Source organism: Meleagris gallopavo, chromosome 17 (assembly GCF_905368555.1).
Source record: "Meleagris gallopavo chromosome 17, MGAL_WU_HG_1.1, whole genome shotgun sequence".
NCBI classification, from domain to species: Eukaryota; Metazoa; Chordata; class Aves; order Galliformes; family Phasianidae; genus Meleagris; species Meleagris gallopavo.
Genome location: NC_139420.1, coordinates 12,002,633 through 12,029,799, shown reverse-complemented (window position 1 = coordinate 12,029,799; position 27,167 = coordinate 12,002,633). Strand labels below are relative to the sequence as shown.

The following is a 27,167-nucleotide window of genomic DNA, read 5'->3' as shown; positions in this document are numbered from 1 at the left end:
TTTTTTTTTTTAGAATCATGCAATCATCTTGCTGCAGAGGTCTGGTCAATACATAACTGCGGTCTGAAGCCCTCAGACAAAATCTCAAGGCAGAGACACATGCATACTTAGAAACCACAGATGCCTTGAAGATTTCTTGAGCAAGCCAAAACACAGCATGGAAGATAAAGCCAATCTCATGCAGCAGTTTACTGTCAGCCTCGGAATCAAAGCCCAAACCTTCTGAACACCAGACTAATTCTTATCCATCAAACTTACCCTCTGTACTGACTGCGCTGTAAAATAACACATTAAAACTTGCCTGCTTCCTACAGCCCTTCAGCAGCCAGGTCTGGAATGTCCTGCCCTCACGTAGTGTCTCTTTGCCCCACGGCCCCAGCCTTCAGATGTCTTCTCCAGGCTTTCTGTTGTTTGGCAACAGCCTTTGGAAAAGCTATGCCAAAGAAGTCCCATCACTAGGACAGCTTACAGTGTGTTTTATTATGTGTCCCCTCATGAAACAGCTCTCCATAGACAAAATGCTGAAAAGCTTTGATGGAAACAAAACAAGTCAGTGCCCTTCTGCAGAGGAAGCAACGACAAAATCAAGAACTGAGGATAGAGTGGCCATGGTTTACACATCTTCCCAATAAGCAGATGACCAGATCTAGCCTGGGTGGTGAGAATTACACCTTATATCCGTGGATAATGGGATGCAGCATGCATTCCTTCAGTGACATCAGACAGCTGGGAAATCTTACCTGCAGAGTTTCTCCCGACACATTCCTCCCTAATAAAAGCTGCTTCATGGCTGTAATATGGCTCATAAAATTTGCTTTGTAGCTAGATGTTTAGCACAACTTCTGCAAGATTTACAGGAAAGCGTGTAGGTGTTAGGATCAAAAGAGGACCCGTAACTGTTCACGCAAACACATGATGTGGGCTGGAGTTCTGAGCTGCTCAGGTTCTTGCCAAAGGAGTTTCAAGACTTATCAAACTTTGCAGGAAGTAGTAAAGCTCAGTGGCTGCCAAAGAGTAAAGGACAGAAGAGAACGGTTCTCCCATTAGCAAGTAAAAGCCTTTAGATTTAATGGAGTGTCGGGCTCACATCATGAGAGAGAGGAAAAAGGGGAACTGGATTGAAGAAAGTAGGGAAGGAAGCACGGAGAAAAGTGGAGATGAAGAGAAATAAAGCAGAGGGAAACCTTTTCTCTCTCTGAGAGTGGATTACCAGGATAGAATCATTCATATTTGGGAATAACTTACACACTGTAGTGGAGTCTGGAATAGACAGAGATGGGGGTTTGAGGTGAGAAAGGGAAAGACAGACAGACAGGAAGACCTTAGCATAAAAGAGAGAAAGGAATGTGGTAATACAGGGATAGATGGAGACAGGGCTGGTGAATGTCCGGAAGACAGTCATAGGCCTGGCCAAACATGTCCTGACCTATACAGTAACTCAGCTCCATACACAAGGCAGACTGCTGGGCCAGATGCCGGGCTGTGCCATGGGCTCCCTGGCACTGCAGGGCTCATCTCGCTCACTGCAGCTTTCTGGGACCTCACTGGGAGTAAGATCCTCATAACAGATCCAGTGAGGTTAACAAGAACAGAGTAGAAATATCAAGGGAAAGAAACCAAGCCAGTAATATCTCTTGTGACAGTTTGTAATATTTGTGGGTTACTTCTTGAAGACTTGACATTTTTATGCCTAAATCTGTCAGTGGATCCACTCCCAGCTATGAACGGCTCATGAATCAGAGATGCAAGGTCATTTTTAATTGGGTTGAGAGATGTTTCAGGGTCAATTTGCAAGTATTTGTAAAAGGTGAAATTTTAGAGACTACTTACTCATTAACAGGGTGTGTGTGCAGGCAAACAATTAACTGCATTTTAAAAGATGATCAGGATTGCTAGCTGCCTGTTGAGGCCTGAGCTTTAAGATCTCCGTTTGTCCCGATAATATCTTCTAAAACCTGAACATTGCAAGAGGTTGCGTCACTCTATGGATTTAAATATTAGTGACACGCTAGGTGAGAAACACCACACCTCAATCCTAGGGTGAACAGAGCAGGGATCCACTCAATAAAGGCAGTTATTTCCTCTTTGCCTCTAAGGTTCAAGGGCTGGAGCTTCCTCATCCTAAATCCCACGTTCTTCAGGTCTAAGAATGCTGAAAGCACTGACATCAAAAGGAAAAAAACAGACAGAAAATAAGTCCTCGTGCATGAGCTCTTTCTCGGGGCTCAACAGGCATGTGATCCTAAAAAATATGTAACTCAGCAGAAACATACCACCAAGCTCTATTTTACAAACACTGAGAACCGACCTGCATGGACCGAGAAAAGATTAGAGGAAAAAGGGAGCAGAAAAGTCCATCCCTCCTCTCTGCTCACCTCCAGGCAGTCAAGGAAGCTGTTATGGGACACGTGAGCAGGATTCACATTGGAGCTCATGTGACAAAATAAATATTGCCTGGCCACAATCTCTTGTCATGGGTTGAGGTAACCAGGAATTTACAGGCAGCCAATAAAGGCTTTCTCCAAGAGTTGCTTTTACATTTTTCTCCATTAAATTAAAGAAATTAATAAATAAATAGATCAATTGTAGCTAAAACACAGTATCAAACAAAAGCAACAAACCCAGCCTGATACAGCTAATTAGGATTAGAAATAACAAGGATTATAAAACAAGGCAGCAGCCCTGAAACCCACCATCCCCTCTCCCTGACAGCTGACAAAACTGTTCTGCCTTCTATTAGGCATCTGCCAATACCTACTGCTTCTGAAGCAGACATCAATGCTTTGCTGACCACGGAGCTACTTTTAGTTACCAGGTACTGCCATACAGCCCAGGAGCTTGTAATTCCCAAGATGACATGCAGTACTTAGCTGTACAGATCAGGGTGGCTGTTGTCCCACTCCTGTCTCCTCTTGTCTGCAAGGAGTTCACAAAAAATGGAAACAAACAAACAAAATAATAAAACCAGCATAACTTTCAGAAATGATGCTCTAGATGAGTTGCCAAGTAAGCCCCACAGAGGATACTTGTTTAAGTGCAAGCTAGGACTTTCATCTTTTATTTCTCCAGAGCTCCTGGATGCAATCCATTTGGTTCTCACTGAATACAGCTTCTTGACATGCAAGTGTCTCATCATTATTACCTGAAAAGAGTTCAGCAGCAGCAGTAACTACTGCCAGCTTCTGCTGGAAAAGAAGAAAAATGAAGGAAAAGAATATTCAGCTGCTCTGAAATATTCCTTTTCTTTTTGACTGCTTCCCTTCCTCATGCAGTAATCTAAAAGATGCCCATTAAGCCCTCGATGCACACTCTCCTATTCAAAAGCTTAAGAAGTTTCAGAACATGTTCTGTTCTTCAAATTTATTCTTGTGGCTAATAAGTACTCCAGATCAAACAACAGAATTTCCACACTCATCAAGTTAGGTTTCCATATACACTAAGTGCAGTTAACAGAAGCCAGGCAAGCTCACCTTAACACTGAGCCAGAACATCACTAAAGAAAGAGACGCTTCATTTATTTTGCCAGTTTTTCCTCTCAAAACATGAATTTCCTCTGTGTTCATATTACTAGGTCTCTATTTACATAGCATTTCTGAATCCTATTGAATAGTGTTTTACTTTTACATTTCTGTTCTACAGCTAGCAATGGTGATGTCTTCTATACTCAATATTCTACAAGGGCTGCTCTGAAAGTAATGCCTCCTCTTTTAGGATTTTGGCCCCTGAAGTCAGAGGCAGATGTGGGTGGCATGGCAGTACGGGTTGAACTTTCCACCAATATCCCATTACATTTTGTTGATGTGTGACAGATGTCAGCAGAGGGGAACTCTGACAGAATGGTATCTGACATGGAAGTGTTCATGAAGCAAATGGGTGGAATTCAGTTCCTCCCTGTGGAAAAAAATGGTACCTGCTGGCATTCACTGATGGTTGCTTAATATTGATGGAGACCAATCAGTGGATGTAGCACAGTGAGGGGTGCGTGGTGCCTTTCAGCAGTAGTGACAGTGGCAGTGGGTCACCTCTGCTGGTGCAGACTTCTACGAGCACAGCACACAGCTCTTGTTCACTGCTGGTGAAAATGAAGAGCTAATGGTAATGACTGTGTTGAAAAACAGTGCTTTGTAGCTGAGAATGTACTCTATTAATTTGTGTTATTGCATTCTTTGTATCTGCTGTAGTTTCTATGGAAATAAATAGGAAGCATTACTTTCAGAGTGACCCACATCATTTCACTAACCTATAGAAATACATCTAATCACAACCATATTCTTTCAGAAGCACTTGGGAATGTGTCAAAGCCCTCATCTCTAATATGTTTGGTCTATTTACTATCATTTAAGAGTTCAGAACTTTCCTATCTTGCCAGCACTCCATTTACAAAGAGAGCATGTTCACAGGCCGTGTTCTCAGACAAAGTAGAGCAGGACAGCACCACTGGATTCATTTAGAAAATTCAAAATAGATTAACACAAAAGCTCTCGCACACAAGACTTGATTAAACTGGGACACTCATTGCTACAGGAGCCACTCTTACATCCATTTCTGCAGTGCTGGTTATTGGCCATTCAGAAATGAAACAAAGCAGCAGTGGTCTCTGGGGCCGTCTCATCGAGTACTTCTGCCCATGTCTTACCCTTAAGACACAAGGGTCTTCCCTCCAAAGCAGTCTAGCAACACGCACAAGTTCGGTATTATTTTTAACATTTAATAACTAAAAAATTGTATTAACACTGCTGGACTGTGAGACAGACTTCTCAAATGGAAAATGTTCTACAGCCCTGTCTTTTAAAGATCAGCCGCAAGCCATTGCCCTGACTCCACAGTCTCCAGCAGAAGAAAAATGCCAATTTTTCTATACTAATTAATGCTCACCAGGGCAAATTAAAGAGGACAGTCATTTCACAATGCACCACTTTGAACTTCTACAGATGTCTGACAGCCATGGAGCCCTTTGCAGACACACAGCCAGCGAGCTCTGCAGTCCCCCTACCAACCAAGCACAAAGTCCAACTGCTGGGTCTTCTCTGGGAGGAGAGACATGATGTAACCAAAGGAAGAAAAGAGTGAGCCTATGAGCGGGCCAGGAATAAAACCTGTATCTATTGATGCTCAGTTTCAGTGTCTCCATGGCAGTGCGATGCCAAGGCTGACATTACAGCATGCATTAACCTTCTGGCTTCTACCCAGCACACCACACAAGGAGAGATAGCCCCATTTGCTATTGCTGGGAATGATCAAGGGCAGAGGGCCTGATGTGAGCAGCACATCTAAACAAGCACCTTGTTGAGTCTGTACTGGTCTTCCACTGCTCCAAGAGAAGGCAATGTGCAAGCAGTGCTGATTGTACCTAGACTTTGTTTTTTGACATGAAAAGAATACAGCTAAATAAAGGCAAAATACTCCTGGATGGTGCCAATTACACAAAGGAAGGCATACCCATCTAGGATCATAGAATCACAGAATGGTTTATGATCTCAAAGTCCATTCTGTCCCAACCTCTGCTGTACCAACCCCTGTCCCAACCCGGCTGGTTGCACCCCACTGCATCAGGCTGCTCCATCCAGCCTGGCCTTGAGCCCCTCCAAAATAGGGCACCCACACTGCTCTGGGCAACCAGATGGCTGTTTCAGATGGCTGTGAAACCTTTGGGGCTTCATAACCTTCTGAAAATTCATCACATTTCTCTTGTGAGTTATGGGAACACTCTCAGAGCAGAAAGCCATGGCACCAAAGCCGCAGCTGATGACTGAAAATCCCACAAACAATTACACGATCTGCAAAACAGAAGGATGTAGCTGGTTGTGACACAGCTTCATTAGCAGGATGAACACCTCTCCCTTTACTAGAAAATCCTTCAGACACATCAGGATGGGACTGTACCCAGCTAATACATTCAATTACTCAGCAGGAAGAGTAGGGTCAGGTCCTAAACTCAAATACATCACGTTTTGTGGGTCCTCTTATCTAATTCTCTATGATATACTGTAAGATAAAACTGTCTGCACAGGCAAAATGATTTCAGAGCACACCTTGACTAAAATTGGTCTAAAAGAAGTTTCTGCACAAATTTCCACAGTGGAAAAAAACTTCTTAATTGTAATGAACCGGAACAAGAAACTGAAAACTGAGAACTACCCCGAACTGATAATCCTGAAGAATGACAGCCTGTTTGGAAGAACGGAAAGTTTTCTATTTACATAACAACAATTATATTTTTATTGGATTTAATATTAATTTAATTGTACAGTACATATGAATGCAGTATGTACACCTCAGAATTAATATTTTACCACATCATAAAAAAAATGAAACGGAACTACTTTCAAAATATGATGTTTCAATACTGTCAATATTTACATTTTGCTACTCGTAACAATTAAGGATTTAAAGTATTTGTGCTTCAATACCTCCACCGAAACTGAATGCTCCCCAGAACCTCTGATTTTCAAAGAACAGCACATTTAATCAACATCTTCCTTCACGAGATATTCTGTCTCCAACACGTTTTAGTTGGGCATTCCCTTTTTTCTCTCTCCTCCTTCTCTCCTCTCTCACACAGCAGTTGCTCCCAAGGAGCAGCCAAGATGCTGACGTTGTTTTGCTTCCACTTTTGTGCCAACCCTGCTGATGCCATTACCTTGGCTTTGGAAATGGAATTTGGGCTTGGAGCCAGCTGGCACTGCCTCAGCAGCATTTTCCTTTCTGGAGGTTGGCGTACACCACACCAAAAAGACACTCTCCTTGATAGGTTGTGCAACACTTTGTGGGAAAGTCAGATTAATGGACAATGTCCCTTTCAAGTTCACAACGGCTCACACTGGAAAATGAATTAAATATTTTCTTCCTGCCACAAGCAATCAAGAATCACAAACTGTCTGCATTCTTTCTGGTTTTGGTTGGGGATGAAGAGAAGGTTTGTTTTTCCTTTTAATTGTTACTTTTTTTTTTGGTGGGGGGGTGGAGAAGGGGAGGGCGAGATCCAAACAAAACCAGAAATACCAATAAACCAACAAAAGCAGAATGTACTGAAAGAAAAGAAATGATTCTGGGGACGAGAGCCCCCATCCACGTAGACCATAACTCACTGCTTGGTAAAAGTCAGCATAATACTTAATCCCTGCTTCGAGGTCAGCAGTGAGGGTAAAGAGAGCATAGGGAATTGCTTCTCTTCCACATGGGGTAAATTCATTTATGAAGAATAATGGCTGCACCAGTTCTGAACACATCCCTCCCCCTATGAATAGCTCTTCCAGTCCAAGCAGCGCTGAGCTTGAAACGCTCCTGGTGCGTTTTCCTTCCCACCTGAATCAATAACAGGGATGAGCTTTCATCAGACAAGCTTCCTTAGATACAGGCAATTCCATCTGTGTATCTGTTTTGTACCAGCTTCTAAAATCTATTAGAGAACAATTTTTCTAATAATTACAGCTAGAATTGAACAGGTGGCAGAGAACTTCTCTGTCCCATGAACAAACAGAGACCCATTTTCTTTCTGAACAAAACTTTTCAGAAGGAAGATGTGTGTTCCAGTAGCAGGTTTAAGGTGGAGGGAAAAACGTAGAAAAGATATATAATATTTAAATTCAAATCCTCATTATCCTTTACTTTTGAAATCTTACTGCTCTATGACTTGCCCTGCTGCCAGGCTTATTGCTGTTGCTTTGTATTTTCTTGAGCACAAACCTCTCCTTTTTTGCTTTGTATTTTCTCTAACACAAACTTCTCCCTTTTGCCACCTTTCTACAGACACCTGGCAGGACAGAAGCTTCAGAGGAGGAGGCAAAGAGACACAGATGTGAACACAACCTTTCTGTTACCACTTTGGGTTATGCTGTGCTGCACCTTTTGCACAAGCTCCACTAAACATTTATTTTCCCAGAGATAGCAGCATTTCAAAATCAGGTGGCCTACATCACCAGTTGGAGAACAACTCTCAGAGGGAGCATAGATGGGTTGCTCCCCTGTACGGGACCTGCACTTCATAGGTAGGAATTTGCTTGGTGTTAGGCTCCTCTAGGTGTATTTTAATGTTGCCCCTTACCCCCACCATACGCTCATGCCAGGCTGTGTGCAGAGTTAATGGATGAGGAAGAAAAGCTGCACCAAAGGAATATCGGTGCAGGAAGCAGCACCAGAAGTTTCACTGAGTGTGATGCACTTGAGTGCAGCTGACAAAGACAACTGCAGGAGACTCCCTCTGATGCTCTCTCCAACTCACCCTACTTCCTAGAGCAGTGAGTGCCCTATCTCTGCACAGCTAGAGGTTTCTGAATGCTATGCCAGAGTCACTCAGGAAGAGCAACAAAAAAATCTGACAATGGGAACAATCTCAGAGAGGGCATCTCAAAAACTGAACACAAGCAGCCATTCACTTTGTGTATGGAAAAGCCCTGCAAATCCAAAAAAAAAAAAAGGACCTCATGCCTCTCCCCACCAGCCTGAGTACATTGGCATGGTTCAAAGCTCTGGCTGTGGCTGAAGTCACTGGTATCTGTTGGCTCACATGCTGCCAGCTATGAAATGTATTTGTTGCTTCTTGTTTCCAGCAGTGTGAAACCACAGCCTGCGTTGCTGGCAACCTGTCTTAAGGGAAGGTGAAATGGATAGAGGAACAAGAGCAAGCTGTCCTCTCCCAGATTCTACAATGCAACATGAGAAAAAAAGAAAAACAATAAAAAAGACAAAAGACAAAGGAAAAACAGAAAAAGATCCCAGGTAAAGAAGGCACAGCCACAAACGGAGGAATTGCACACAGAGAGGATTTGTCAGATGTTGGTCAGCCTAAGATAACTGGCTTTCAATTCCCACTAAGAAGAGTTCTATAACTCCCAAGGGATCCTCTAAACCTCAGATTTACTGAAGAAATATTTAATTGACTAGCAACTACTGGAATCCGAGAGACAGTAAATATAAAGAAGCCGTGTTTAGGAACTCCGTCAATAATAAAATCCATTAAAAAAAAATGTTCTTCAGGATGTAGCCAGTGATCGTATTTGAATAAGCAAATAATTTCACAGGTCATTCTGATGTAAATTGACCAAATTAAACAGTAATTTCAGGATAACTGAATTGCCTTAAACATAGAGGTTTGAACTCACAGAGATGCTATGGGGTCAGAGTAGGTGCTCTCAGCACATGTCAGGATTGGCTTTACCTTACCTATTCTATCACCCTGTGAAAGTAGTATCACGTTTGGTTTAGGTTATGCTCCCTTAAAACATGGATTAAATACATAGCTGCCAGCTTTACTTCTCTTGGCATTTCAAACACAGATAAATTTGCCTTTTAACCTTATCTATGGAAATAATTTCCTACAAAGTTACAACAGTCTCCAATTAGATTTTGATGTCTCCATCTTCATTGTCTGCATTAATTGTACAAAGTAGCATAACATAAAAAACATAAAAACAAAAGAAGTAAACTTACAGAAAAGTTCTGGGTAATCAGATGTGATGCAAGACATTTCTTGTAACCTGCTCCAGTCCATCAGTGCAGATTAACCTCACCTGAGTCCACTTCATGCACTTCATGCAAGGAAGTAGCCTGTCCACCTACAGATTAACATGAGAGACATCAGGACAGCAGGACAAACACCACATTCATCTCCAAACACATTAAGTTCCTAATACCTACTTCGGTTTGGGGGATCCACCTGCCCAACCTCAAGAGAATATCTGCATTTTTCTCATTTTTTAATCACAAGGAGCATGCCTAGTGCTCAGTTTACCAGTAATTATCAGCCCTCACCATCTTTAGCCATCACTGTGGGGCCACCTCCTGCCTATGAAGCAGAGGGTCTACAACATTGCCACCATTACTTTGATTCCACCAGGGTTGCACTTTCCTATGACTCACATTTCTCAGATGAAAGCTTCTGCACCATTTATGTACAGCAGTGCTTGTGTGGGCTGCTTGCACTGCCTTTCTGGAGAAGGTCTAAATTTCCATGTGTGATTTGAACCCCAATACCCAGGAGGTGCCATTCTGTAAATCCATCCCAGGACTCAAGTGTTTGCTCAGCACTGGAAGTCTAGGTCAAACACAGAGCAAAACTGCCTGCTGCCTCATTTCAATATTCAGTGAACACAGCAAAGATTAACATTTCCTCTCTTGAATATCTAAATATTTGCCCATAATCCCCCTGCTAATGAGCAAAGACAAGTGCTGGTAAGTGGCAAGCAGCATTAAGCCTAGAGTCAATCAAATGAGTCCAACAGGCCCTTCAGCACAACCACAAGGCCCGTGCAAGCTGAATTCAAAGCTGGTGGCTTGCAAATGGCCCTTCTCTCCCGCTAACTCTCCCCCCACCACACATTCCTCCCTCTCTTTTCCTCTCCACCCCCTTTTCCGCTCCATAACCCACTCGGGGGCATAAAAAACTGGTACTGAGAAACCTGCCAACTGCTTTAGACTTTGGAACACAGGCTCCGGTCTTGTCAGCTCTGAGCCTTCCACACAATGGAAAACATTACACATTTCGTTAGCTAACGACCGCGCTGCTCATTTACATGTCGTAGGCAAATACTAACAAGGTCGCAGCCAGAAAAGTGCGGTCAGGAGCTGCTACTGCTCCTGGCAAGAGGTTAGTGCCTGGAAAAGGGCTGTACGGGAAGCTCTTTAAACACCTTGGAACATGTGCTAAGCTGCTGAAGTATGAGGTGTGGTGACAGCAAGGTGTTGAAACAGCACTTTTAAAAGCTGCCAGTCATCATTAACACATCTCCGCAGAGTATTGGCAGCCAAGGCAAAGCCAGCACCTAGAGCATCTTCTTGAGGGGTGGGTGGGGAGAAGAGAAGAGGAAAGGAAGCAGGTGTGGGGAAGACAAAGGAAGCACACAAATCATGCAGAAAGGTTTTCCCACTTGTTAGCGTGTTCAGAAATTCCCATCCTCGCTTCTCCTTGGCCTCAAACAACTGGGCAACCTGAGAGGGAAACTGTGAGCCTCCGGGAGGTTCTGACCCTGTCCTCGTTACTTTGGGATCGGGTATTTCTGCTACTTGTGAGTTTCACGAAGCAACCAACACAAAGCTGGGAGCAGCATGAGGAACTGGGAGCTGCTTGGGAGGCAGCAAAGAGTTATCAGCTCAGACAGCCCAGGTCACCGGCAGGAAGTTCTCAGCAGCACATGGCCAGGCTCAGAGCAGTGCAGTTTGGAGGCTAGCATAGATGTGGCTGTACACAACATCTGCTCTGAGGTACATCAAGACCTAGGAAAGGAGTTTCTACTTACCACGTATTCCTCTAGGTAACTGCTACTGGAAGTGCTTTGGAGGAGGAAATCCATGAGCACAGAAGAAACCCACAGCAGCTGCTAGCTGGACATGCAGGGAAACAGAAGTGTTCAGCCCTCCTGTTCTCCTATTATTCATGGGTCACCTGAAAACACACAATCCAAATTCCAGAAGAAAATATACTTGTCACTTCTTTTGTTCAATAGAATTTGTCCAAATTTTATGGATCTTTTCCTGTCAAAGTTTTGACTGATACATTTTTTAGCTGCGTACTTCCTGAGATTAGTTCCAACTTTATGGAGAATTCTCTCTATCTCTGGCTTTATACACCCAGCCACGTTGTAGAAGACTCAAATCACCAATATAAAATCCTGGGCAAAACTGCACCAGTCGTGATCTGTTCCCCAGGATAAAAACTAGAAAATGGAAAAAAGAAGGAAAAAGTAACTAACACTACAAAGCAGCTGGATAGGAAAGCTTGTGTGAAATAAAAGAAAATAGACAAAACTAAACGTAATTCTATTTCTTAAGAGTCTAAAACTATCACGCATCACAATCTTAAATATTTATTTGAAATTATGCACCCTAGTTATTCCATATTCTAAATCTGTGCAGCAGAGAGGCTGTAATTGTAATGGATTTAATAAAAGCTATCATATTCCATAATTCAGCAGGAAAGATTATGCACAGCTCCTAGATGCAACTAAGAATAGCTAAGTTTTTTCTTGCTAGTGATTGCTCTGAGAACTAAAAGAAAGAAAATTATACTTCTCTTTCCTTTTTCTCCCTAAAGTACTCAAGAAGTTCCCCTCTCTTTAATGAGCTTCAGAGCAGTTGATTCGTTAACCCTTAACAAGCACAGGTTCCTCAATATTCAGCAGATTTCACCTCTAGGTTTCCAGGATGTTGTTCTAAGTGAAAAACAGTCCTTGCCTGACTCCCTAAGAAGCAAATATTTTCTGTGATTGGGACCTTTTAAGCCTGTGGACCCACCTTGGGCAATCTTGACATGGGGCAGAGATTTCCAGCACCTTTCCCAAGCAAATGGAGGCAGCTGAAACCCTGCAGCCCACCAGCCAGAGCTGCAGATCCCTCTCCAACCATGGTCTGATGCTTTGCTCAGTCCCAGAGTGATGGTGGATTCAGAAAGGACAGAAATGTCAAAGAGTAATAAGACATGGACTACATGTCTGTGGGGAAACCAGCTGGTATTCAATATGCTGCTCATGCAAAAAAAAAAAAAAAAAAAAAAAAAAAAAAAAAAAAAAAAAAATTGTTGCTTCATTCACTTGCTTTCTTTTATTTTACTAAAACGTAGTAAAACTGAAGCACTAAAAGAAAAGAAAAAGATTGATTTTTAGAGATATTACAGGGGTTAGGTACTTCGTTACTATTAAAAAAAGTCTGAAATGACTTGCTTAAAGACACAGAGGGAATGACTGAAGCACATCACTCAGCATCCAGATTTTCAGCAGAATCACTAAAACTTTTTGATAATTTTTATCTTACCTGTGGATAATCACTACTGGAGAAGAAAGGTGAGGTTAAAAGAAAAAAATAAAACCCTTCTTCAGAGCCAGAGAGATTAAAATCACCATCCAACTTTCTCCTTCTCCTGCTGTCTCCCCTACACTCGCACATGCTCACATACCCATCTCACAAACACGCTCCATCAGCGTGATGGATAGATGCCACACCTGTTCCCAGCCCCTGTAGGGAGGTTTTCCTCATCCATCTTCCAGGCAGGGACTGTCTCTTCATTCTGTGCCTGTGAAGTCCTAAGCACAATGAGGCTGGGCCCTCTAGGCACTATCAGCATAATAAATAATCATAATTCAGGAGTGTGATGTTTTCAGATCCCAAACTTACATTCTTCTGAGCTCCCACCATGCTTACACACATATACACACCCGTCTCTCTTTCTGAATGTGACCTCTGCTCTCATTCAAAGCCAAAACCTGTTTCTGCAGGGCTCAGGTTTGGCAGGGGATTCCCGGACAGCCCGCTCAGGCTGCATGTATTCCTGTGCCGCCAGGTGGGACAGGGTGGCCATCAATCTGTTCACACCTTGTCAGCAAGGGGCCTGCTCCAAACACATCCCTCCTATGGCTCTAGGAAATTGCTGCAGATGATGGCGAGGAGCAGCGGAGTCGTGCACAGCTGAAGAGACATCAAAGAACATCTTGCACCTTACAGTCAGTGCATGACTCTGAAATCTGGGGCAGGGTGAGACTGAGAGGAGTCTTCTGTACCTGTGGTTTTGAACTACCCTATGAATTCTGGGGGTGACTACTCCTGAATCCCAGAATTACCATTTCCCTTTTCTCCCCAAGGACAGATGATAGACCTGATGACTTGAGTGTGGCTCTGCCCCAGAAAGACAAAATCTGTGCCTGCCATGCCTTCATGCCGCTCCACAAGTCTTCCCTTTTCCTCTCCCTCCCCTTAATTGTAGCACTGTCTTCCTCTCCTCATCTGGGCTTTTCTCTGTGTTAAAACTAATCGGTTTACCACATGTTGGAAAGCAGCAAAAGGAAGTGGTGAAGTGACAAATGGGACTGCTCATGCTTTAATTTATTATGACAGTCGTGCCCGGGCCCACAAAGTAAACTGAGTCAACAGAGAAGGACTTTGTGCCAAGTTATTTATCCACTTCTTGAAGTGGGGGATCTCTTTGTCCCAGCCAGCCATGATGCTGGTTAAACTCATCAAATTTATTGATGAACAGAAGCAGCGGGGAATTTTCTCACAAAAATGTTGTTGTTGAAAAACTTGGATTCATCCAAACCGGAACCTTTCTTCTAGGAATGGCTTGGTGTCACTGAGTTTCCAGAGTCAAGAGAAAAAAAAAAAGATTAGGGGGAAAAACACCAAAATAATCAAAACATGCTGGTAGAATATTTACTAAAAAGACATTTGCTTTTTGTTCAAAATAACTTTCTGTCCCATCTAATTAAATTCTGAAAAGTTTCATTTCAATTTTTTTTCTTTTCTTTCTCAAGTTTTTCATGGAGATGTCCAAACAAAACATTTCAACTGAGAAAAACTTACGTATTTTTTTCCTTTTTGTTTGTAAGCACATGGCATTTCTCGGGATTTTCACTCCAGTCAGCACAACACAAGGCTTCAGCATCACTAAATGTCCTAGCCAGCCATAGTCAAGTATGCCTTCTATTAACCCACTGAAAGTGAGCCCAACTACAGGCGGTTGTCCTACATTGCTGGTGGATTATTTGTCCAAAACCTCAGCTGTAGGAAGGCCAGAAGACAAGTTGCTGCCCAGCACATCACTAGCAGATCAAGGCATTTGACAACTTCTGCTAATTTCATTGTGGAAGTTTGCAGAGGCATTTCTATTGTAATTAACTAACTGCCCTGAGTATTGCCAAGGAATCTATTTTTGCCCCACTTTAGCCTTCTGGCTTTTCTCTGATTATTAGCGTAAGTCTATTCCTGGAAGCACTGTCCCTCATGGAGGTAATGGAATGATTTCCTCCTGGCCCAGGTAAGTTCTCAGCTAACTTCAGCACTTCATTTTCAGATACAGCTTTTCAAGGGGAAGGAAAGACTGGACAAGCCTAACAGAGGAGCCAAAGAAATTCTGAAGAACTTTAGAAATCACCTACAAAGAAAGTTAGAAGGAGCTGTGTCTCTGCAGCATGTGTATGGAGCACAAGCCCAGAGCCATGCAGACTTCCACTTGTACCCTGAGCATGCAGAGATGTGCATGACACCCCTTTGAAACACTTCTGTGTCTTTGCTACTGAATAACATTCCAATATCGTGACACAACCTCCAAAGTAGTATTTTAACAACCTGCAGTCAAAACAAGAAACCATTGTTTGCCATCCTGCTTGCACAAGCACCCTCGCTATTGAGCTGGAACGTACCCACATCCGGATAGAGGACACCAGGACTACCAATAAATATTTCATCCAATAGAGGAGAATGGGGCTTTGATCCAGCAGCTATATCAATCAACAGCAGCCGAATATGCCAGCTCAGTCTAGAAGTCTGCAGTTTGACCAGTTTGTGTGGATATACCTCTCACTGCTCCTGCTTCCTAGCCTGAAATGAGGCAAAACCAAGATCCAGGCAGAACCTATGTGCTCCTCCTGTGTCTGCATCTCTGTGACCTTTGAAAGGAGGGGAGTAGTTTGTGTTTGTTGAAGGTTTTGGTTTTAGACTGTCTGTAGATTCAGGCAAATGCTAGTTGAACTCCAGCCATATTTTCAAACATTTCTTCAGATCTGTGACAGCTGGAAACCTGTGGGTATCTGTTGGGAGTGAAGGAAAATGAAAATTGAAATGTTGCTCTTCTGAGATTAGAGGTCAGACATCTTCCATCTGCTGTGGGACAGCTACATCCGTACCAGTAAACTCCACACTTTTTTTTATCATAAATACAAGGAAACTGGCATTTCCAGACTGTGTTTCTTCATCTGACCTGCCAGGATGGCTCCTGTGGGATGCGTCATTATCACCACTGCAGTCACATCAACTCAGAGGAAGCCTCCAATACTGTTGCTGTTCAAACTCTGATGGCTGAAACCTGACCCAGGTGCTGAGGGTCTCCAAGTCTGATAAAGCTCCAGAATGGACTGCTGCCATTCCTTCTCAAGGATGACATGTAACAATTCCCTTTTTCCTAAATACGGGCCTCTCTAAATCTCTCTTTACAATCTGTGCAAGTTACTGACCTCTGGAGGAGATGCTGGACTTTACCAGCTGGTGAACCTGTTGCCCAATCTATTGGCCTGTTCCTCTAGTACATGGCCAAAGTAGAGAAGTTGACCTTTGGTACAGCTTCCTGAAGTTACAGCTCATATGGTAAAAAAGCAGAACGGTAATAAGATTTGCTTCCCTCCAACAATGCTAAAGAGTTATAATTCATAACTTCCAACTGAATTCACTGTACAGCCAAGCGTTTCTAATGAGTCCTCCTAATGATCTCGCTCTAATGTTTGACTTCGTTATGTCACTTTTGCAACAGATAAAGTATAGAAGAATGTGTCCTTCTTTCAGTAAGGATCATTCAACGCTCACCCACCTATTCAGCTGTACTGAGTGGTGGCCCTAGGGAAGCCAGCTCCTTCCCCACCCTCTGCTAGAAGGACATGCCACACAGAAGGATACAACAGAGCTGGGAGGGGAGCATTTCTCAGCTGGTCCTGACCAAGCCTCTTCCTCAGAGGTTTCTTCACTTCAGCTGTCCTAAACACACCCTTCAGATATCCCAGGAAACTTTCAGCTACTCCAGTCCTTGCCTTTCCATTAGGGATGGAGCAGAAATTCATTCATAGCAATTTCCAGCTTTAAAGTGCTGAGAATAAAAGCTCTAGGCTTTTCTTCTTCTTTTTTTCTTTCTTTTTTTTTTCTTTCTTTTCCTTAAAAAAATAAAAAATAAAAAATAAAAGACCATTGTAGGGTTGAGAGATTCAGAATATAAAGATGCTCCTGACATTTTTTTTTGTGCATTATTCAGCCCAATCTGTTTAATGGGTCTTCATCAGTGATTGTGATTGCTGATTCGTGCTGGCGACATCATTCAATTGGACATAGCTTTGAAGCAGAAGAATAATTATTTCCCATCTTCCAAAAGACCATTTAATTCATGCACCCCAATCTCAGGGAATAGATAACCCGTAGCTCTTTTAGTTCATTAACTCTCTGGGGCTGTCATCAAAAGATTGTCAGCTGCTCAGAGGGAGGTTGCACAGTTAGGAATTTACAGAAGAGAAGAGTGGCTGAGAGCCTGCAGCATCCCTTGAACCAAGGATTTGGCATATGTATCCCCTGCTATTTATCCTGTCGCATTCAACAGCTTCCCAGAATGGAAGGAAAAAGAGGAGAGTGGGGGGACTTCAATTACCTTTCTTTATTCTACCAGACCAGAACCAGGTCAGCATGCAATCCAGCAGCAGCTGTCTCAAGGAAAACTCAGTGCCAACACAGGGAAACACAGCAAACCCAGACACCAGCAAAGTGAAAGTGGTGGTGATGTGATCAGAAGTAATGACAGTGCTGGTGTTTGGGATCTAGTAGGATGGGATCAGTGAAAGGACACTTCCACCATGGCTAATAGTGGAACCCAGCATCCAGACAGGCCAGCCTGGAGCCACACCACAGGACGTATCTGAGCTGGCCATCATTAGTGAACACAGAAGTCAAGTAAGATCTGGCAAAAGATTATTTTCTTGTTTCTTTTCTCTTTCCACCAAAAATATCAAGATAGCTTGAAAAAAAGGATGACAACAAATGAACAAAAATGCTGCTTTAACACAGGAACACAAGCTAGATCTGCAAGGAGCCAAGAGCTCTAAACCCAGCTAACAGCACGCTGCAGAGAAGGTGGGGGCCACCATTCCTCCGTGGTGAACAAGGAGCTGAAGCTGCACATGAAGGCATAGCGCTCCCCCAGCTCACCCAGCTGCCCCAGGCAGAGCCAGCACCAATGTTGTGTGTCCTGCACCCGCATCAGCATCCATCTCTCACCTCAGGCACCTCCATCCTCAAATTAACTTCAGGCACTGAGTGCACTTGGAGCTTCTTCTGTAAGATGGTAAATGTGCAGACATTGCAGCCAAAAAACTCCACCTCTTTGAGATTATGAGTGGAAAGAATTTAGCTGAGAGGCTTCAGTAAATCAGCCTGAAGCCTCCTTTCCTCGCTTGTATTATTTATCTCCCTATCCCCTTGACCACATTAAATTCTTAAAGGCATCTTGGCAGTATACAAACACAAAGAGGGAGCTTATTGAAAGTACTAAACATGTCCTAATTGTTTTCTGCTGCACTACTCCACTAAAACTTCTAGCGCCATGAGAGGAGGCAGAGTTAGACAATTACTGAGGCACTTCGAACAACGTCCTTAATGTATGGGAAGTGGTGAAGTTTAGCAATGCCAGGACCTCTTGAATTCAAATCTTTGCTTTGCAATTCATTTTGCCTTTCAAAAAAAGACCTTGTCTCCCCTTCCCCAGCAGCAGTTGGAAGACAATAACCTTGTGTCCCTAATCACAGGATACTGTGAGGTTCTCTTAAACAATACTCATTAAAAAGCTTTGAAAATGATAAAGTGCTAAATAAATATTCAGTTGGACTGCAATTAAATTTTTGGCATGTGGTTTACGTGTAAGTGCAGAAATGCCATCAATAAAAGTCAACGCATTCCTTTTCCCCCCTCTCTCATTCTTACTTTCTTTGACTTTCTTTAACTATTCCCCAGATCTCTGTCAGTGTTTGCTGAATTTTCATAAGGGAAAAAATTACTTCCTAAAATGTTCAAAAGCTTTTCCTTGGTTTGTTATTAGAGCAATTATCTAGCATAACACAGTGAAACAGCACAAAGTATTCTAATGGGAAACAAATGTGCCAAAGAAGTGACCAAACTTGGAATCTTTATTGAAAAATGAGGGGAAAGCGATTAGCTGAAGAGGCAGCAACGGAAAGATTTTCCACCTGGCCTTGGGCAACACATCAAACAGATCTCGAAAGGGTACTATTTATAATTGTTGTCTGGCTGTCTATGGACCCCGGTCTGTCTGTCAGTCTGGTCTGTTGTCTCCTCCACCCCTCCTCTGCCACGTGTCCTGTCTGTGATTTGTTTATACAGCACATTTTCAGTGGGAAGGGGATTGGTAAGCACTGGAACCCACAGCAAGGATTCCGATCTCACAGTCCTATTGCAGTGGAATGACTCCTTGGGCTTCAGTGGAGTCACAGTGCAGTAAACAAGCAGAAAACTTCCCCAGACACTTTTCTGCACATCTGCTCTGTCTCCCTCAGGATACAGAAACTCCTGACCTTTTTGCGTTACTACAAAAGAAGACAGACATGGGCCACTGAATCATATATGAAGTACGATATCTTGTCTGGTCATTTCCTTCAAATAAAATCAGTTCAAACTGGAGGAAAAATGTTGGCAGATCAGGAAGGTCCAATTTCACCTCCACTTAGCTCTGGTATAAACAGCTATGCAATTTGTAGGTCAAAGGCCCATCAATCCCAGGGAGTTTGCTTTGGTATAATTCAAGAAGCAATTACATTTTGCAAATATTGAGATGATTTATAAGAATATCCATACAAGTTTTAGGACCTTTGGCATGACAAACATAGGATGTGAAATAATCATAATAGTAATTTCTCACTACTCTCTAATGGTCGTTTATCATTCGCCTTTAATGGTTTCATTTATTCAGTTTAAATTGGAAAATAAAGGAAACACTGAGTATCTAGATCCTCAGCTAGTATAATTTCTTGCAGTTTAACCAGAGCTCCTGAATTAGAATCCTACAGCTAAGGGACTGCTCTTCCTCTTACTGGTATTTGTAACAAACCCCCCAGCACCAGCACAAATGAAAACAACCAAAACAATGTCAGAGTGACTAGTTTGCAGTTAATACCTATAAGCTGTCTAGGAACTACAAGCAAGGATAACATTAACGGAAAACAGGATCACTGAGTGACAGATCTGTGAGCAAGTAATGGGCAGTACATTGGCAACAAGAACTATTCTTAGCAGGTGCCAAAAGATGGCGGCACACAAAAACCCACAAGCATGACACAGCTTCATTAAACAAACTAGGGACTTTTGAAGTTCATACATGGAAAATAAAGTTTGATTTTATCTCTCCTAGATTCCATTTACCCAAAGATGTCCAAACCTCAAAAGAGGTCAGATGTTCAGTGCAGATTAGCACACAAAGTTGGGTGCGTAATTGAAGTCTATCCAAATTATTCCAGGATCTTGAGGATGAAGGAGGGGAAACCTTGTGAGAAGAGGTAAGAGACACTACCAGAAGCTTTCTGGTACATTCTGCTTTCACTCTGATCATAAATACTGCAAGAACAGCCTTCACTGTGGTATTTTAATGTTTCCAATTTCCAACTTCTCTTAGCTCTACTTAGAGCAACGCAGTTATAAATGCATACAATCTTCAGGTAATAACTCTGCACCTATGTTGGAAGAGTACTGAATAGCAGGAAGCATCTATGTCCTCATTCGCGCTATTTCCCATACACAATGAACCATCCCAAAACAAAGCTTCAGATATGAACAGAATTTCATGGTGGAAAGGAATGGATATATTCAATCTCATGTTCTCCCTCTGATCAACAAGGGGCGAGATGAGGAAAATTCGGGAGTTTTCCTCCTCTATCCTTGCAAAAAGGGGAGCAATTTGCTTCTTACCTACATGTTTACATGCAGTGAAGCTCCCCATATTGTGCTCTCAGAACATCAGTGGGAATGAGGCCCATGCACAGCATTGGATTCTGAGGAACTAACCCACACAGTCTTGCAAATATTCTGGTGGTCAGTGAGAAAATGTTGGTGCCTACAGCAGGGGATATCTTGGAACACACGGATTTCATGTTCTAATTGAAAAGACTATACTCAAAACTTCCAGATTGCAAATGAATTGCCATAAAAAAATGACATTGTTCTGTTCACAGTTTAGTCTCATTAGTTCAGCTTTACACTTCAGCTATACCTGGGGCACTAACTCAGAGGAGGACTCTGATCAGACATGGAGGAACTCCTGAGAGATTTCTGACTTTACCAGTCACTAGATAGAGGAAATGGAAGTGACGTGCCCATGATCTCACAGTAGGACATCAGCAGAACCAAATAGAAGTTCTCCTATTCCCTTGCACATACAACTAGCTGTATGACATCAAGGTGAAAATCTTTACTACAGCAAATCCAGTACTTTATGATACTCTCCTGTAACAAACCTGCTCAGAATTTATCCTTTGTATATCTTCTGAGGGCACATCATTACAGTGGGCATTCAAAGAAAGGAGATTAACTGCAGCTGCCATTTTTATCTCACCTTGGGCAGGACAGCAAGCCCAAAATCCACCCTGACACATACAGTGAGCCAACGACATATACATTATAACTACAGGAATAAATGCAGTGCTCCGTATTATTTGTTGCCCTTCAGAGAAAGATAAAAACTGAAAATTGATCTCAGATCTATAAAATCTCTCTCTGAATAACCCTTGTTCTTCAAGGGGTCAGTCTTTCTGGGTAAGAACTGTCCCATATCTGTTCACAGTCTCCCTTCAGCTATGGTCCAAAGCTTATCTTCATGAATAACCTACAACTTCCTTAATATATTTCTTCCTTCTCTCCCAGACACACCTCTAAGCCCCTTGTCCTTTCCCCCAAACCAAACTCAGCAGCCTCACACATCACATACTGAAATATTTAACCATTCACATCTTCCATTGAAGGGTGGCTACACAGGCAGGGTTTTTCAGGAGACAATGGCCTTATTTTCTCTTCTTCTGACAGAGTTTATAATGGGATATTATATGTTGTGTGAAGCATGATGACTATCAGCAGTATAAAGCCCTGTGGAAACCATAAATTTCAAGCACATCATCTACATTCTTACTTCCAGTTACAGAAATGCATCTATGGCTGTGTAACTGCCTAGGATGCTCAGACTCCCTTAATCAGCTTGCTGACCACTGTGTTTGCTCGGGGGAATAGTTAAACAACAATAAAAAAAATCTTTTGTATTTTCAAAATTGCTTTAAAATGGATGACAATGCTTCCAGAAGACCAATAGCCTTCTCAGACCACAAGAAATGCCATGAAGACAGCCCAACTAATGCTAGTGACCAGTCTGGGGTCTTTCTGAAGGTGAAACAAACATTTCCTACTTGTCTTGTCAAAGATATTGCATATGAAACCTTTTTCCTTGTAGGTCTATTTTTGAAACTCAATCAAAGCCATTACATGTATTTTCCTAAACCAGAGCTGCGCTCATGTCTTCCTAGGCTTGCTATACTGAGGAAATACTCTTTAAGAGTGACATCATACCTACACATTAAGACACTTCACTTCAGTCAGGTAACCTGCATTCAGAACCAAGCCTCACCACAAAATAAATGAGCATGGTTGGCTGAGCCATTTAGCTTCTGTTTTTCTTCAGGCTCCCCCTCTTGTCTATTGGGATTGCATGCTCTGCATGACAAGAAAAATGTTTCCCTCAGTGTTTACTCAGCAGCCAGACTTCATCATGGTAGGGCTGATAGTTACCATCTAAAGAGCTGTTATCTAACCAAACTGTCCCCTACTTGTTCTGGGTAGTGATTTACTGTCTGCGAGGGAAGTTCTGATAGAGCGAACATGTTCTGAACTGACTTCACACGGAGACCACTTCTTCATGTGCTGAAGTCTGACTAGAGCAGGACTGCAGATAGAAACCTTGAGTAGCTAACTGAATAAGTGAGTGAAGGGACAGCATTTCAGTCACCTGTGAATACTTGTCCTCAAAGCCAGTCTCCAGCTCCCTCTCTTGTTTAGAATCATGAGAAGGAACAGCAATGGCTGGGAAATTAATTGAGTTTGTGTCCAGTTCTCCAGTGGTAGCAAACACAGTCCTTCATTACTGCTGTTAAGAACTTAAGGACAGCAAGATTAACATTAAATGCATTAGATTTTATATTAATAAATTAATTAATAGAATATTAAATGTATTCGATGCACAAGATTTTTAATTGTGGGGTTTTTTTGGTATGTTAAATAAATCCAACAGTTTCTATCTTTGAGTTTCAAAGTCTTCACAACATGTACTCCTAACACTTTCATAAGTGGAAGTTTTATTTTTGTTTTCAACTGAAGAGCTACCATCCAGACTAATTCCCTGATAAATATAGTGTCTTCACACCAGGCAGCTACAGGATTCCACCACTGTTAATTTAACAGAGAAAGTTCTAAGAAGCAACACAAGCAGCAAGGATGCTCATGAGAAGCCAATGAGATAAGTACAGCATGAAACCTACAGAAACAGTGGAGAGCTGCCTCCCTAACTGCTCTTTTCAACCCCTTCAACCATCTGAACTCACAGCAGCAGCGATAAATGCTATTTCCATCTTTGATGGAAATGAACCCTGCTGGGTTACATAAACATACATAGCTCAAAAGATGTCACAAGTCTGACCTCTGCCTTTCTTGTTGGATTTCTCAGTATCTGACGCTAGCTGTCGAACAGAATAAATGACGGGATGCACAGAGAGAAACATCAATGAGACCAAAGGAACTCTGACCAAAAAAAAAGAAGACAACAAAGGACTGTGGAAATGATCTAAGGATGTCACTTGACAACGTTAAGATTATTGTCCTGTTCTGTATGTACGTCTGGCTTAGGAAAGCTGGTAATAGTCCATATGTACCCATTGAGATTAGAAGACCAAAAGGAGAGAAATTTTTTTTCAGTTCTTTCCAATAAGAAGAGCAACACCATCATTCTACCAGATAAAATATCTTTTTGTGTAACTCCAATAAAATAATGAAGTTTTATCAGTGTTAAATTTGGTCCAGTTTGTCATGATGCCAAAATAGAAATAAATGTGCTGCTGTTGCTGGCATCTCTGGTGTGAACAGCAAGGTAAATAATGCTCTGATATGGTCTCCTTTTCAGAAAAACATCTGGATTTCTACTGCTTGCAATTTAGCTGCATAGACAATGAAGGCATTATTGTTGCAAAAAGCATTAGAGGTTTCTATAGCGCTGGCCATATTCAAGTGACCTTCAGAAGAACCAATTTTAAAAGGCAGTTTTAGCACACACAAAAAAAGATGAGAGGCACCTCATCACAGCTACTTTCTATGCCACTTACTGGAGTGAGGTTCTGCTACATCAGCTACCAGACGGTTGTATAGGATTTAGTGATGAATATAGTAGGTCCCCAGAGGATTTTATCATTCTTCTACAGAGAAGAAAACAAAGTCTTACAAGTCTTGATGCCAGGAAACATATAAAAAGAACTGATGTGCCAATATGAGGAATGCTGTACAGCTGCCTTATTTGTACAACAGAAACAAATTTCTGGAAGCAGAGTCTCATGGCTTGACTTGCAGAGGGCATTAGGGGATTTCATTCTGCATCAGCTGTTACTACTCCACTGATAGCAGTAACAAGGTCACAGATGATTCTCTAACATTATGAATTCTGTTCTAATTAGGATTGGACTGAGACCACCAATTTGCAGAGCAACATTCTTTCATTCTTATCAGGAGTTGGGTCTGTGCTGAAAATCCCACCCACTAATGAGCAAGCCACTGTGTTTTCAGCTTCCGAGAGCTATATTTTTGTTCCTTCCCTGTGGAATAACATTGAATCAAAGAGCTCTCTCGAACACATCATGTCTGACCCATACTCAACCCATACTCTTGTAAACTTTACAAGAGAAATATGTTTAGTTTCAGCTGTTCTCTTTCTTTTCCATCGTTATTTTGCCTTCTTTGCACAGAGGTCAAAGAATCAGGGCTTCCCATGTGCTAGAGAACATGCTACCGCAATGAGAATACAACTGCTGGCAGCTCTCATCCCCAGGAATGATTCTGCCGTTCATACCCTGGATTAATCCATGACTCAACAGTCTCTAGTGCCTATATGTTCAGCTGCCTCATTTTTCTCACAAGACACTGCTACTTAGTTTCTCAACTAACAGTACTTTACTGCTAACAGTAAAGCTATTAGCACCATCCCCATACTGGTTTCATTTCTGTGGCTTACAGATGTTTCTGACCAAAAAAAAGGACCTTGGGGGACTTGTGTCTAAACTTCCTTTTGGGGTGAGAAAAAAAGAAAAAAAAAAAAGGCTGGCCTGATCTGGACTGCTCTAATTTGATTCCCAAGAAGGGAAATCCCTTTTCATTTCATGCATCCCTCTCGCCCCAAGCAGTGCAGCTGTGCAGTGGGATTAACCCAGGAGGACACAGCCAAGCGCCCTGCATGGGACTGCCCATGGCTTTGCTTTCCCACTGCATCTCTCCCACCAAACACATGATGCTGCTTCTCCCCTCGACACCTCTCAGAGGTCATTATTGGTTGTAGCAAGAAAAGGAAGTGAGTTGTCAGTACTAAAACGTAAACCATCTTAACTTATCACGGTCACAGCGTGTTGTTAAGTCTTCAGCAAGTGTTTTTCAGTTTCACACCAAAGTCGTGAAAGATGTCGTCAGACTTCCACAGCACTTTAAAGGGACTACGAGAAGGACCGCTACATCTACACATTGCTTGTATACTTACTAAACATTTCCTGGTTCTGCTTTTAAATGCAGATTCCTACCAGGATGTAGCTGATGCTATAAAGGCTCATGTTTTTCTTTACATTCTTCTTTCATACATTTTAAGATATCATGTAGGTCCATCAGGTATGTTAGCAGTACACAGAGCCAGATACTTCCCAAAGAATCTACAGATGTCATTAAGAAAAGAATTTTACTCCCCTGTAGAAAATCCAACTCTTATAGTTTTCATAAACATTATTCTAACCTGTGGGGTGCTTTCCCACATCATTTTGCGTCTTCCTTCACAGTTCAGTGAAAATCCTTGTTCCCACAGGAAAGCACTCTTCCCAGAAAAGAATGGTGTCATACTGTGGCTCGAGCAGGGGAAATGTATTCTTCTTTCTGCCTTGGTGGCAGCAGCAGTCACAGCTCCTGGATGCAGGGTGAGGCATGCACAAGTGAAGGAAAAAGCATTTGTCTGTTGAAATTTGGAACATTTGGTAACTGCGGCTTAGCAGGATCAAGGGTGTCATAGAATCACATGGCTGAGTACCACAAACAAGGAATGCAATACTAAGAGAGTAGAAAGCAAAGTGAATTAACCAGCAACGTTTGGCTTAAATTATATTAATGCCACAATGTCAGTCTGACATTTTAAAATATACACAGTCATCTGTTTTGTTATGTCTTTGAAGAAAGCAGAACATGTAGGAACAATAATCGCACCAGGGTCAAGAGTTGAGATTGTTGTCATTCTTTATAGTTTGGCAGTGCAAGAAGCAGCAACCAGGACAGAAGCTTCCCTGTGCTGGGCACGGAACTGGCAAGCAGGGGAGGGGAACAGAACAGAAGGACAGAAGACCAGGTAGGTCTCCTGTACAAGAACTCTCTAATCACTGCACTGTTCACTTGGTTCACTACCATTCCAACACAGAAACGAGAAAAGCACGTCTCTTCCCAGATTAATCTGTTTCATCCATTTTTTTTCCTGTTTCTCCCTCATTGCTACAATACACACAGGGAGCCTTTCTGCTTTAATTGCATTCTAGAGGAAGAAAAAAAAAACAAACAGCATGGAATATTTTGTTTCCATATGTTGCTGTGTTTTCCCCAGTGAGGGGAAAAAAAAATCCACCTTGCGAAAATAACACCTTGTTCCTGCACATATTGGCACTTGCACTGCTTCCGTGTCATGTTTGCTCTGTCAAAACAAGTTTTCCTCGCCCCTCAGGGTCAACCTAGCTTTTGAAAACCAAGCTGTCGTCTCCAGGCATCATCACTAGCAGTAGCCAGATAACAGACTACGAGTTCACATTCCAGAACGGTTATGACTAGTGATGAATGAGCCAGCTCAGAGACAGAAGGAATTTCCTACAGGTTAGACTGACCTTCCAAGAAACACTTTTGTCTGACCTAGTGAAGGCAACAAAGAGGATACGGTAGTGCAGGGGGCAGAAGGAGGAAGAGAGAAAACCCTAGTTACAAGAGAGCGGGACATGATACAGTACATATCATTATTGTTCAATGGATCTGCATCTCTACCCAGAATGTTCCAGGTGCCTTGTCAAACCATAGGTAAAATAATTATATAGTAAAGCAACATAGAGTAATTATGTTCTTTCCACTGTTGTAGAGGAAAATTGAGGTAAATGTGGTAGACTATAGGATGACTTGGAGACACCCAAGGTCGGGCAGGACAGGGCTCTGAGCACCTGAGCATCAGCTGTGGATGTTCCTCTTCATTGCAGGGGAGTTGGACTAGATGGCTTTTAAGGATCCCTTCCAATTCAGATGATTCCATGATTCTATGACAAGGAACAATGTGCTAGACAGCATGACCATTTGCAATTAACTCACTCAAACATCACGAGCAACAAATTGACAAAACATCCCCATCT

General features: G+C 42.3%; 1 long non-coding RNA gene across 3 annotated transcripts in view; it reads right to left on the bottom strand.

Annotated features, from left to right (window-relative positions):
- LOC146543205 (uncharacterized) overlaps positions 1-27,167 on the bottom strand; it is a 140,789-nt gene that overhangs the window by 103,294 nt on the left and 10,328 nt on the right. For all 3 annotated transcript variants that reach the window (XR_014887081.1, XR_014887082.1, XR_014887083.1), the window contains exons 2-3: positions 11,235-11,380; positions 9,430-9,554 (exon numbers count right to left, since the gene is read on the bottom strand). This is a non-coding gene — a long non-coding RNA (uncharacterized LOC146543205). The remainder of the gene's footprint in view (positions 1-9,429; positions 9,555-11,234; positions 11,381-27,167) is intronic.